The sequence below is a fragment of the Heteronotia binoei genome, chromosome 3 (assembly GCF_032191835.1).
Source record: "Heteronotia binoei isolate CCM8104 ecotype False Entrance Well chromosome 3, APGP_CSIRO_Hbin_v1, whole genome shotgun sequence".
Taxonomy (NCBI): Eukaryota; Metazoa; Chordata; class Lepidosauria; order Squamata; family Gekkonidae; genus Heteronotia; species Heteronotia binoei.
This window is the reverse complement of record NC_083225.1, coordinates 136,566,610-136,579,385: the sequence shown is the minus strand read 5'-3', so window position 1 is coordinate 136,579,385 and position 12,776 is coordinate 136,566,610.

Here is a 12,776-nt window from a genome sequence, read left to right as displayed (position 1 = left end):
TGAGGACCAGGAGCTCCTAGCATCGAGCACCCCCCCCCAAGATTTCTTTCCAGTGGGCAGATAGTCGTACATGTGATACTCAGTGCAATACACTGGATAGCCACCAGCCCCTTACTGGCATCCTGTCTTCATAATTGCTTCTTTAATATATAATCTCACCTTTAATACCTTTTGTTTTTATGTGGCTCTCCTTGTGGAAAGTCTACTTGCCTTATTGGAGACTAGGGCCCCCAGTTCCTGGTCCTTCTGGCTTCTTACAGAGCCCCCAGGTTAAGAGCCACAGGCCAAGAGCCCTTTCGCTCTTGACCTTCAGCTCGCGCCAAAGGCTCCCACCTCTGGCAAGGTGCAGCCTTGTAAATGCAAAGAGGGTGGGGTCAGCAGTCAGCCCTAAACAACACAGGCACTCCCAATCAGCAACAATCAACTGATATAATCAGCAATCCGTGTATCCCAGAAGCAAACACACAAACTCAGACACACACAGCTAATTTCTCCCATAGCAGTTAGGGAAGGCAGTTAAAGACAAGGCAAACGCTCACCCTTGTAGCAGGCCACCTTTCCCTCTGACTCTCAGAGCTCAAGTGAGTATATTTAATCATATTCAAAATAGAAATTGAAAAGTAGAGTGTTTTGTCCTCCCACACTTAAAAAAAAAATTATGTGCAATTCCTTTATGTGGGTGAGGGTTCCAACTCGTTTGAATGGACATGTAATATGGACAAATCTCAGATTGTGCGATTTTCGAAGAATTCCAACAAAGCTGCCTAAAGAAAGAGAGATCAATATGAGGGAAAACAAAGCTTAAAAGAACATTTATTTGGATACATGGGAGCAGGATTTGCTATCCAGGGCACAGTGATATTGTTATCACTTAAAAGCTGTTTTTGTCTCTTGGCACACTGTTAAAGTGATCAGTGGCTAGCACTACAACATATTGCAAGCATCACTCTCTGGGCATTGAGGAAGTAATTCTTTTCTTTATGTGCCCTTTGAATTGGCTCAATGATGCTTAAGGACACTTAGAAGAGATGGCTTCATTCACATCTGTGTGGCGTCATTTTCCCCCTCAGTATGACATGTTTTCTGTGGTTTCTTAATGCGCTTACTCTTTCTTAAGGTCTAAGATAACCATATGCATTTGCAGAGTAAATTATCTAATGCTGCATTGCTGTTTCTTTAATCTAATTTATCTAAATGATGAAGCTAAAATTAACTCTAAATTAACCATTACAAAATTAATTCTAATTATTTCATGTGGCTATGTATTAAGTAGTCTTAAATCTTCATTGTGCATCCAGTATTCTCTAATTAAATCTGTCTCTCTTCTGCCTGTCTCTCCTCTTCTCCCTAAATTTTGGCTGCTCTTTTATGACTAAACATCTTTATCAATGATTTGGATGAAGGAATAGAAGGAATGCTTATTAAATTTGCAGATAACACTAAATTGGGAGGGGTTGCAAACACAGAAGAAGACAGAAACAGGATACAGGATGACCTTGACAGGCTGGAAAACTGGGCTAAAATCAATAAAATGAATTTTAACAAGGATAAAAGTAAAGTTCTGCATTTAAAATCCAATGCATGGTTATAGGATGGGGGAGACTTGTCTTAGAAGTAGTATGTGTGAAAAGGATCTAGGGGTCTTAGTGGATAATATGCTGAACATGAGTCAACAGTGTGATGCGGTGGCTAAAAAGGCAAATGCAATGTTGGGCTGTATCAACAGAAGTATAGTGTCCAGATCACATGATGTGATGGTATCACTTTACTCTGCTCTGGTAAGACCTCACCTGGTCATATTGTGCTCAGTTTTGGGCACCACATTTTAAGAAGGATATAGACAAGGATATAGAACAAGTCCAGAGGAGGGCACCGAAGATGGTGAGGGGTCTGGAGACCAAGTCCTATGAAGAAAGGTTGAAGGAGCTGGGCATGTTTAGCCTGGAGAGGAGGCTGCTGAGAGGTGATATGATCACCATCTTCAAGTACTTGAAGGGCTGTCATATAGAGGATGGTGTGGAATTGTTTTCTGTGGCCCCAGAAGGTAGGATCAGAACCAATGGGTTGAAATTAAATCAAGAGTTTCCAGCTCAACATTAGGAAGAACTTATTGACAGAGTGATTCCTCAGTGGAACAGGCTTCCTCAGGAGGTGGTGGGCTCACCTTCCTTGGAGGTTTTTAAACAGAGGCTAGATGGCCATCTGGCAGCAATGAAGATCCTGTGAATTTAGGGGGAGGTGTTTGTGAGTTTTTTGCATTGTGCAGGGGGTTGGACTAGATGACCCTGTAGGTCCCTTTCGACTCTATGATTCTATGAAACAAAGATATTGCCTCTTCTTCCATTCCTATCAGAATCCTTTGTCACAGTTATTCATTTTAAGGAGATTAACTCTCCATTTATGGCAATTATGCATTGGTAGTTGCTCAGTTCGAGAGTCAGAAGTGACTGGTGCTTGCACAGGGGACTTCCTTTACCTTTAGCTGCTCAGTTACAAGAACTGGCTGGTCTTTTGTCCATCTGAAAAGGGGAAGGGTCCTTTGTTTGGATTATTGGCCTAAAAGAAAAATATTAAGGAACTAAAGGAAGGGATATTTTAAATTATTTTAAAATGTAAACAAAATAATAATGACAGGATAAGGAACACATATGAACAAGCATGGTTAATTCTTTGGCATTATTTCAGGCTGTCTGTCTCACTTGGTGGGGGGCAGTTCCATTTTTCTAAGCAAGAGCAAGTGTTGTTTGGCTTCCAAACTGGCAAAAAAAAAGAGCATCAAGGGCACTTCTCATAAAAGAGCACCTTGACCCTATGTCAAAAAGATGCCTATTCCTCAAAATGCAGGGTGACTCAAGCTGAAGACAGAAGTGAGTGTGTCAGGAGTCAATCTGGAAATCTTTTGAGGCCTAGAAAAGCTAGGACAGTCCAACTGTCACACTCTCTCTACCAGGTGGAATTTTCCAAGGAATGGTAGCAGTTTCCTAAGGTTTGGAAACATGACAGCCAGCATTTTGTCAGAATCTTTGTCTCACCCATGCTATCTATTAAAATTTGGTGGGGGGTTTTTTAACCAGAGCAGCTGAATTTTCTAGCTGAAGCCTAATTTGTAAAACTAGTTTTCACTGGGCGTTTTCGCACTGACCTTCTAGTGGCGCGACCACCCTCTTCACACCGGAGGATCTGCCCGGATTTCGCACAAGAAGCGCCGGCGCACCCAAAAGAGCTGGCGACTTCCGTCGCGAAACCCGCTCAAACGTTTTCCTGCTTCTTGGCGGTTTCCGTTTGAGCGGGTTTCGCGACGGAAGTCGCCGGCTCTTTTGGGTGCACCAGCGCTTCTTGTGCGAAATCCGGGCAGATCCTCCGGTGTGAAGAGGGTGGTCGCGTCACTAGAAGGTCAGTGCAAAAACGCCCACTATGTTTGTTCTGGACAGCTGGATTTAAACTAACTTCTAAATGTCAAATAAAGTGCATATTAAACTTTTATTTCCTCATCAAATATATGAATTTTATTCTGGATACCATGGAGTGGACATGGCAGGAGGAAGGGGAATAAATTGCCAGAACCATGTTTGTCATTTGTCCACCAGTAGTGGGCAAATCTCCTGCCCTAAATTCCCTACCCTCAATTTGTGGAGCAGTAGAAAAATGAGGAAGAAATGGCATTGATGGTGACATTATTGGAATTTCTCCCAGTCTCTGTGGTCTATACCACGTTCACAGAGCATCACCTGCAAGTGATGTCACATCCTCCTGAAACTCAGTGTTTCCCAGGCAGTGTCCCAAAACTCTCCCAGAATTTGCTAGCCAGAGCAGGAGGAAGTAAAGACAATTGACTTAGAGAAGAGACCATCACCCTCCCCCATGGATCAAGGAGGTATCATTTTTGGCAAGAAGAGTAGCAAAATACTCTCTTGGAGCTTATGCTCAAAGCCTATTCCTGTGGTAAGTGTGCAGTGGCTAGAGGAAGCAATTATGGAATCCTGGGTAGGAACCCAGGGTACAAGACCAGACTCTGGATAAAGGCAGGTGGAGATAATAAGGGAAAGGAGGAGATGAACTATAATTGGGCATTTGAGCTTGGGACACAACTGTAGCTGTTGCTATTTATTTATTTCAATTTATATCCCACCTTCCCCGTGAAAGCACCCATGTAAATACATGGAACATAAAACCATATTAAAATATTAAAAGCTATAGAATACATAAAAACATAAAACTGTTTCAGGTGCTATAATGATCTTTAAATTTTCTATTTGTTATTCCAACTGGATGTTCTGTGGAAAGATTGATCTTAGGTTCATGTTCAAGGTGGCCCAGTTGTTTTGGAGTCTGTTGCAGCCTATGATCTTCATTTCCAAATGCCTGGTGGAAGAGCTCCGTCTTACAGGTGCTGTGGAACTGTGTGAGCTCTCGCAGGGCCCTAACCTCCCTGGGGAGCTCGTTCCACCAGTTTGGGGTTGCAACAGAAAACGCCCTGGCTCTAGTTGTCATGAGCCTGGCTACTTAAAGGCCAGGAATTGAGAATAGATTTTGTTCCACATAGTTCTAGGACACCCCTCCTTGCAAATCAGATATTCCCTAACCCCTACCTACTATTTCCCTGCTCCCCAAATCTGTTTCAAGGATTCCTGATAAATAGTTGTAGAACTATCCTGCCTTGAAATGTCTCTTTCTTATAGGTTGTGGACTAAACATCATTATAATAGTGGTTAAACAACATCTATAGGTTCCTTGATCTTGGTTAGTTCCATGAAGAGACCTTTACCTTTCTCATCCTTCCCCCCCTCTACTCCCCCCCCCAAAATGTTTCTGACTTCTTTTTTCCATTAGAGGTCATAAGGGAACTGCTGATTAAGCTCTCTATAACAATTTCTCTTTTAATGTCTTTCCCTCCTAATGTGTCCTTCAAATTGTCCTCCTGCCTCCTACCCTAATTTACAATAAGCATAGAACAAATTCCTGGGAGTCAAGTCACTCCTAGCAATTCTATATTCAGAAAGTGTGTGTCAAGCATCAGTATTTTGAATAATTGAGCTATTGTTTAAATCAAAGACTCGTTTTATTGATAATCCAACACTTGCCCAAGGAACGATATCTTGGAAGTGATAGAGTGTTACATAGCATAGCATCTTAAAGGCTACTTCAAAGACAAAGTTCAGATAGCTTCAAAACATAACATACAGATGTTAATTGCACAGAAGGTTCAAAGCATACTATCAACTACCCATTTGGATACCATAACATCTCTCGGTTCCCACACATTCCTGACTTGCTGATATGTATGGGAACTCGGGGGAGAGGCACTTCTTGCTTTACAATGGGATGGTTACTTGCATATCCTGCATCCTTGAGAGTCCACAAGTGGGGGAACTTTGAAGAGAGATCTTTATTCAGAAAAGAGGGATAATAGAAAGTAGGAGGGGGGAAGTATGAACACAAAATGCATGCTAAATTACTACTCAAAAATATCATGCTTGACAATGTGTCTGCCTCTTAAATACCTTTTAAGTATGGTGCACTCAAATCAAAAAACCACACAGATTAAATACAGATTTATTTATTTATTTTTTAAAAGTGTAATTTACACTTGATGCAAAAATTTAAGCAAATGATTTGAATATGGAACTACTATATGTAGCAAATGAGCATATGACAAATAAAAGTATGGGGTTAACTTTTTTTAAAAAAACTCTACATTTAATTAATTTTTAAGAATTATGAGGTGAAAATCCTTAAATTCTAGATCAAGTGTGTCAAACGTGCGGCCTGGGGGCCAAATCAGGCCCATGGAGGGTTCCTATCAGGCCCCCAAGCAACTGGCTGTCATCTGCGTCCTTCTCCCTCTGTCTTGCATCCTTCTGCAAAACAGCTTGTTCTACAAGGCTTGCACAGGAGCTACAGAGCAAAGCCTCTATTTTTTCCCATTGACTGAGACTCTTCCCTTGGGGAGGAAGCTTGTTCGCAGAGAGGTTTGGATACAAATAGAAATAAATAAATAAAGGAGGGGAGGGATAGCTTGCTCTGCTAGGCTTTCAGCAGAGCTATTGAGCCAAGCCTCTCTTCCTTCTGTTGACTGAGGCTCCTTCCCCTCCTGGTCCCTTGGGGAAGGAAGGAAAGAGCCAAAGCTTCCTTTGCCCAGTTCCCTGGATCCCATTGGAGAAATACAAAGAAAGCACCTTTAAGACCTAGTGCTAATGTTTAAGCATGTTGTATTTGAAGAGTTTTTTAAAAAAATCTTTGTCTTTGTCTATGTCCTTTATAAAGTTTATATATCTGCTTATTAATCTTTAGTAGGTGCACACATGGCCCAGCCCGACATGGCCTAGCCTAACAAAATCTCATTTGTGGCAGAGCCGGTCCTCAAAACAAACGAGTTCGATACCCCTGTTCTAGATTCTATTTTAGCTCATGGCTGATGTATATACTTCCTACTAGACAAATTTATCTACTTCTTGTGATAAGAGGTAATCCTTAGATTTATGTAGTCCCTTCCTCCTCCCATCAAACATGGAATCAAGTTGAAGCCTTTCTAGTTTTAAAGTTACCACAGATTCTTTTAAATAAGGAAGTCTTCAGTCTTTGCTCAGCAGTGCCCCATTGAATAGATTCAGAGTAGACTTGTCTAAGATTGTTCTCTCAGTTTCCTACAGAGGAAGAACAGACATCATTTGTACACCTATGACATCTGGTTTACTCTTTTTCTGATGTTTTCTTTGTGTGTGTATTTTGTTTGCTTTTTAAAAGCTTCAAGCAACAGCAGGTTATTTTCTTAAATAAATTTTGTCTTAATCAGTTTTCTTTTTAAGTGTTCAAGTAAGGATTCTAATGGCAAATTTACTGTCAATGTCTAGTTGTTTTCCTTGTCTTAGGAACTTGGACCCTTGCTATCTGTAATAGTATTTTCAGACAAATCTGTTTATACTATGTTCCTTGGATAGTTTCATGACATATTTCTGTTTTTCTTTAAAGGATTTCCTGTGGCAGCAAAAAATAAATTAAAAATTTTTAAAAACGCGATCTAATGGATGACTTCTATGGACTAAATCCCCCCCACACACACACACACACACTGCAGTCCTCTGATTGAGCCGCATGCAGTTCTTGGGGTCCCTTTCCCCCAAGAAGCAGTGTTTCAGGAGGTATTTGGAACTGTAATGAGATAGGGGAATTGTGCTTCACAAACATAAATCTCTTCCATCTGTATAAATCTCTTGTGGATCCAACCTATGTTTTTTTGAAAAACAAAACTTCTGTTTTGTTTCTTAAATGGTCATTCTATTTATATATTTGTTTCATTTATAGTCTGCCTTTTTTGTTGAGATTCAAGGCAGGTTACAAAATATAAATACAATGCAGTCAGACAGCATAAAACATCCAACAAAAAATTTAATACGACTGGGTTTAAAAGAATTAGAAGACAATATGAACAACCATTAATATATGACATCCTGTAAACAATGCAGAAAATGGATTATATATATTGAAGATAAAGCAACAGAAGCAAAAAATGCACACAACAAACAGTGCAATAGAGCACAATCTTACTCCATTCATAAAACTTGTCTCTTAAACCCAGGGGGTTTTTTGAGCAGGAACACACAGGAATGCAGTTCAGGCTGGCTTGTCATCAGGGGACGTGGCCCAATATGCAAATGAGTTCCTGCTGAGTTTTTGCTACAAAAAACCTTCTGCATAAACCATTCCATGATTATGTAACAAATACTGTTTCCTTCACTAGAATGCAACAAAATCCTCCAAATTATATTTTTGAATACAGAACTATGGTGCCTCTACTCTTTTGCCTTAACAAAGATTTTTTTTTTCTAAAGCAAAAGACATGCCTCTCCTTTTTTACATCTAATCAAATTAGTCTTCTATGTCCTCTGTAATTTTCCAAGGTACTCTAGAAGCTTGTTACTACAAGGGTGGTTTCACACAGAAGATTTGCCCCAACCTAGCCCTGCCTCCCATTCGGATTAAAAGTGCACGATCACACAAGCACATCTGCCCTCTGAGCTGTACCCGTTCTCACCCTGTCTCCAGATGTCTTCTATCCACATTAAAAAGCTACCTGGATTTTCTCGGTATCATCCCCCTGAATTGGATGTAGGTCGCATAATCAGCTGCTGTCTGAATGCCCTGGGGTGACTCATAAGCAGAAGAGCCGTGTGATCGCACCAAGCCATTTCCGGCAAGATCGGGGGTTTTCCCCCCCTCACCCCTCGTGAGGTGTGTTTCTCTGCTTCTCCAATTGTGTGCATACATGGAGCCTTCTTCAATCTTCCTTTCATAAAAACCCTTTTAAAATAGCAACAGTACCCAGTACTGGATAGCTGTTTTTCCAGCCAAACTGTGAAATTTTGCAAAGGGCAATCTCAGAGCATAAACAGAGTATGAATCTAGAATTTTCCAATAGGTCCCTGAAATTTATGAAGATTATATCTGGGGAATAATTTTGCCTCACTAGTATATAATCAGATATGAAATATGCCTTCAATACAGAATTGTCCAAAATGCAAGAGAATACAAAGATACAAACATGTCAACAATAGAGTGGAGAAGGGATACGTTGGGGAGTCTCTGCACTAGACACTAGTGATGTGCATTCGGTTCGGCCGAACCGTATTTACAGCCGAATCAGCACTGATTCGGCTGCATGCTGAATAGGCTGAAGCCGATCCCCATAGGCGCCCATTATACGGCAGCCGAATACGGCTCGCCGCATACTTACGAATAGCTATTCGTAAGTATGCGGCTGTCAATTCAAAAGGTGGCAAAGTAGCTTCTGCAGCTTCAAAGGAGCTGCTTGCCTACTCTGGCGCCTTAGTGGCCTCTTCCCGCCTCTCCCTGGGATCAGGGAGGGGGAAGAGGAGCCCCAGCAGCCAATCCAAAGCATGCATTTGCAAAATGCATTGCAAATGCATGCTTTGAAGGGCTTTTAAGGAGTCTTCCTTCCTGGTTGGATTAACTCCTCCATTGCTGCTGTGTGTGAGAGAGATTGTGCAAAGGGCTGGCTGCCCCTTGTCTTAAGCTGCTGCCTGCAGCTCTCTCACTCAGCCTTACCAAGTTACCAGACTTCCCTGGACTAGAGAAAACAAGGTAAGACACTCTTGGGGTTCTTGTTTTTATTTATTGTTGGTAAAAGGACTTTTTTTAAGACTTAGAGTCCCTTTACTTAACCAGATTTGGGTGGTGGTGGTGGTGGGGTAGCTTATTTGGGGGTTTCTGCTTGGGGAGGGGGCCTGGGGTGGGGTGGGGGTTTGCCAATTTGCCCATATCTTAATTTAGTGAGAGGACTTTTAAAAGTGCAGTGTCCTTTTACTTCTCCTGACTTGGGTGGCTTGGATTTCTTGGGGTTAGGGTGAAGGGTTTTTTTGGGGGGGAAGGGGTGGCAAAGTTCCTGTATTGTTAAAAGTTAATTTTTTACTGTTTTAAAAGTATTCAGTGTTTGATTTGTTGCTGCTGTGTTGTGCTGCTGCTGTTACTCTTTTCTTTGGGTTCTTGGGGGGGGGGGTGCTGTTTGGCCTAATTTCCATTGTTTAAAAGGCCACTTTTGTCCCCTTTTTCCTGGTTCTGGTTTTAGGGGGGGAGGTGTTGTTAACTTATTTGGCCTGAGCTTTCTTGTTGGTGAAAAGGCCACTTTTTTAACACTTGGCCTTTTGTGATTCTGCTGGTTTTGTTTTGGTTTTTTTAAATTGCCTCTGGTTGGTGTGGGGGTTGGTGAGGGTGTGTGTGGGCTGGGTCACTTTCTTGTTTTTATAGAGTAGATTGTGTGTTCTGTGGCAGGGAAGCTGGCACCTGGGTGAGAGACCCAGAACCAGCAGGTTTTTTGTGGTTGGCCAGCTCTCCCCATGTTGTTTGGGGCAGGGCTGGAGAGCTGGCATCTGTAGATTGTGTGTTCTGTGGCAGGGAAGCTGGCACCTGGGTGAGAGATCCAGAACCAGCAGGTTTGTTGTGGCTGGCCAGCTCTCCTCGTGTTGTTTGGGGCAGGGCTGGAGAGCTGGCATCTGGGTTTGCTGCAGCCAGGTCTGCACTCTGCAGAGCAGACCTTGAGCAGATTGTGTTTTGTGTGGCAGTGACGTTGGCAACTGGGTTTTATATTGCTTCCAGGCCTGCCCTGCAGGGTTAGAGTAGATAGAGGGATGTAGTGCATTTGGGTCCTATAGAGATTCTCTGATGTGGTTAGGTTTGGCTTTGGGTGCCCCAGGAATTGGACCCCCTGGTCCAATTTTTTTTGGCCTTGTGGGTTTTGTGTGGGACAGTGCCCTGAAGCTGCACAGCAGTTTGGGGGGCTCTCCTCAAAACCCCCTACTCCCCAGAGCCACTTTTCCCACGATAATTACAGTGAGGAAGTGGCTAATTGGGCTTTCCCCATCATTGTTAGCAATGGGCCTTTTGGGGAGCCCAAAGACAGGGACACCCTGGCCCTATTTTTGGGACTTGGGACTTGGGGGGGTTGGAGGGGAGAGTCCCCTGCAGGTCCCCTGCAAATTTGGGAGCTCTCCCTCAAACCCCCTGCCCCCCAGTAGCCTCTAATTATGCCCTATGTTGCCATTGATTTCAATGGCCCATAGGGTATAATGATGGAATAGGGGCACCCTCTTTGGGTGCCTCTGGAATGGGATCCCCTGGCCCAATCTTTTTGGGACTTGGGGGGCTTGGAGGGGAGAGTCCCCTGCAGGTCCCCTGCAAATTTGGGTGCTCTCCCTCAAACCCCCTTCCCTCCATGCGGCTTCAAATATACCCTATTTGCCATTGATTTCAATGGCCCATAGGGTATAATAGGGCCGTGTATTCAGTAATAGCCGTGCATCTACCGTATATGCAGCTATTCCGAATGCGGTATTCAGGAGTATACGGGGATTCCAAATTCCCCCCCCCCCCCCCGTATACTTCCGAATCCATGTCAATCCGAATTTTTTTTTTTTGCACATCCCTACTAGACACCCCACATACACCACAGACACCCCACAAAAAAAGTAATGATTCAGTATTAAGCACAATAAAACTTCACTGAGTTCAGTGGAAGAGATGAAAGTATGTGATTAATTTGCCTATATAGCAGTAATCGGCATAAGTTTCAGGCAGCAGTTATAAAAGAACCAGAGCAGAAGGGTCAGAACAGATCCCACCCCCCAATATAATGTGTAAATATCTACATATTTCCTTTTAAACAATAAAAAATTGCATGCATTCACAATTTCTGTTTCTCTTTGCTGTAATTGTATCTAATCTAGTGAAATTTATTTTTTATTAAAGTTCACACTGTGAGACTAATGAACCTAAAACAGTGGAATCTTTTTTATTACACATGACTAGATCTGTTTACTGAATCTGCATTGTTTTACACCCAGAAGGAAAAATAAGCCACCCAAGATGCAAAACACATCTTTTTTGGTTCCCCAGCAGTAAATAGTGTGTGTTAAATTGAAAAGCATTCTAGAAAATCTTGATGTATTTAAAGAAATCTCTTCTTTACTGGATTCAAAATAAAATAATGCCCAGTGAGTGGAAAGGAATACAGATTTATAGGATTATTTACTATAAGAGCTATTAAGGGAAATCAACAGTTGCTGAAATAAATTAGTTCCCCGTAGGGGTGTGAATTTCAAAATTTACCACTTCCATTTTGTTGCATAATTTTAGAAAGTGCATAATTATTATTTTCATGAAAATTTTGAAGTATTCATATCAGTTTATAAATTCATCTCAAGAATAAGATTACCTGCAAGTTCTGTATACGTAAAGATTAGTCTTTCTGCCTTGCCAGGTTGTTAGCACTAACAGCAGCAACTCTGGACTGGCCTTAGTTTTTCTGTTTCTTTTCAATGGAAAGGATAAGTGCTGGGAATATCCTGTTGAGGGGTTCCTGGAGTAGGATCCCTTTGTAAATTTCCTTGGAAAGCTGGAGGGTCTTTGATAGAGAGGACTCAGTTTAGAGTATTGGGATGGAGGGTTCAGCTGAGGTGACCTGAAGCAAGAATGCTGTTTTCCTCCCCATAGGGAACAGTGGAGACAAAGATGGCTATGGACATACTGCATTTCTCTGTCAAATTCTCTAGAACTTTGAGAGATCTTTTATAGACAGGAAGTACTAGGTTCCCTAACGTTTTGGTCCCTTTAGTTAAAAAATAGCTGATCTGGAAAGCTGAATTTATTTCTCGATAAAAGTAGTAGGATAAATAGCAAATATTTCTGAAACAATCCTGATTTTTTTCTGGGAGTTGCATTTCAGCCATTTTGAAACATCAGGGCAATTGGTGTGAGCTATCAAATCACAGCTTCCCAATATCCTTGCTGTTCCTGAACTGCTTAGAAGCACCGAAGTGATTGGATAAACTTATGAAGCAGAGGTCCATCATTGGCTCTTAGCTTGCAAGGGAGAGATGGAACACTCTGTCTGGGGCAGTGATGCTCTGTATTCTTGGTGCTTGGGTGGGGGGCAATGATGGGATGGCTTCTGGAGTTGTGGCCCTGCTGGTGGACCTCCTGATGGCACTTGGGGTTTGGCCACTGTGTGACACAGAGTTTTGGACTGAATGGGCCATTGGCCTGATTCAACATGGTTTCTCTCATGTTCTTATGGCAACCGTGTTCCACTTTGGGTATTTCTGATTCAAAGCAAAACAGTAAATTTAGGGAAATGTTACAAATTAGAAATACCCATATATATACCACTAGTTCCAAGTGGTTGGTAGTAGGTGAAACCTGCCTATCTTAATTCAGGATAGGCTGGATTTTGGTGAGCTTTTGCAGAATATTGAGCATTTTTGCCA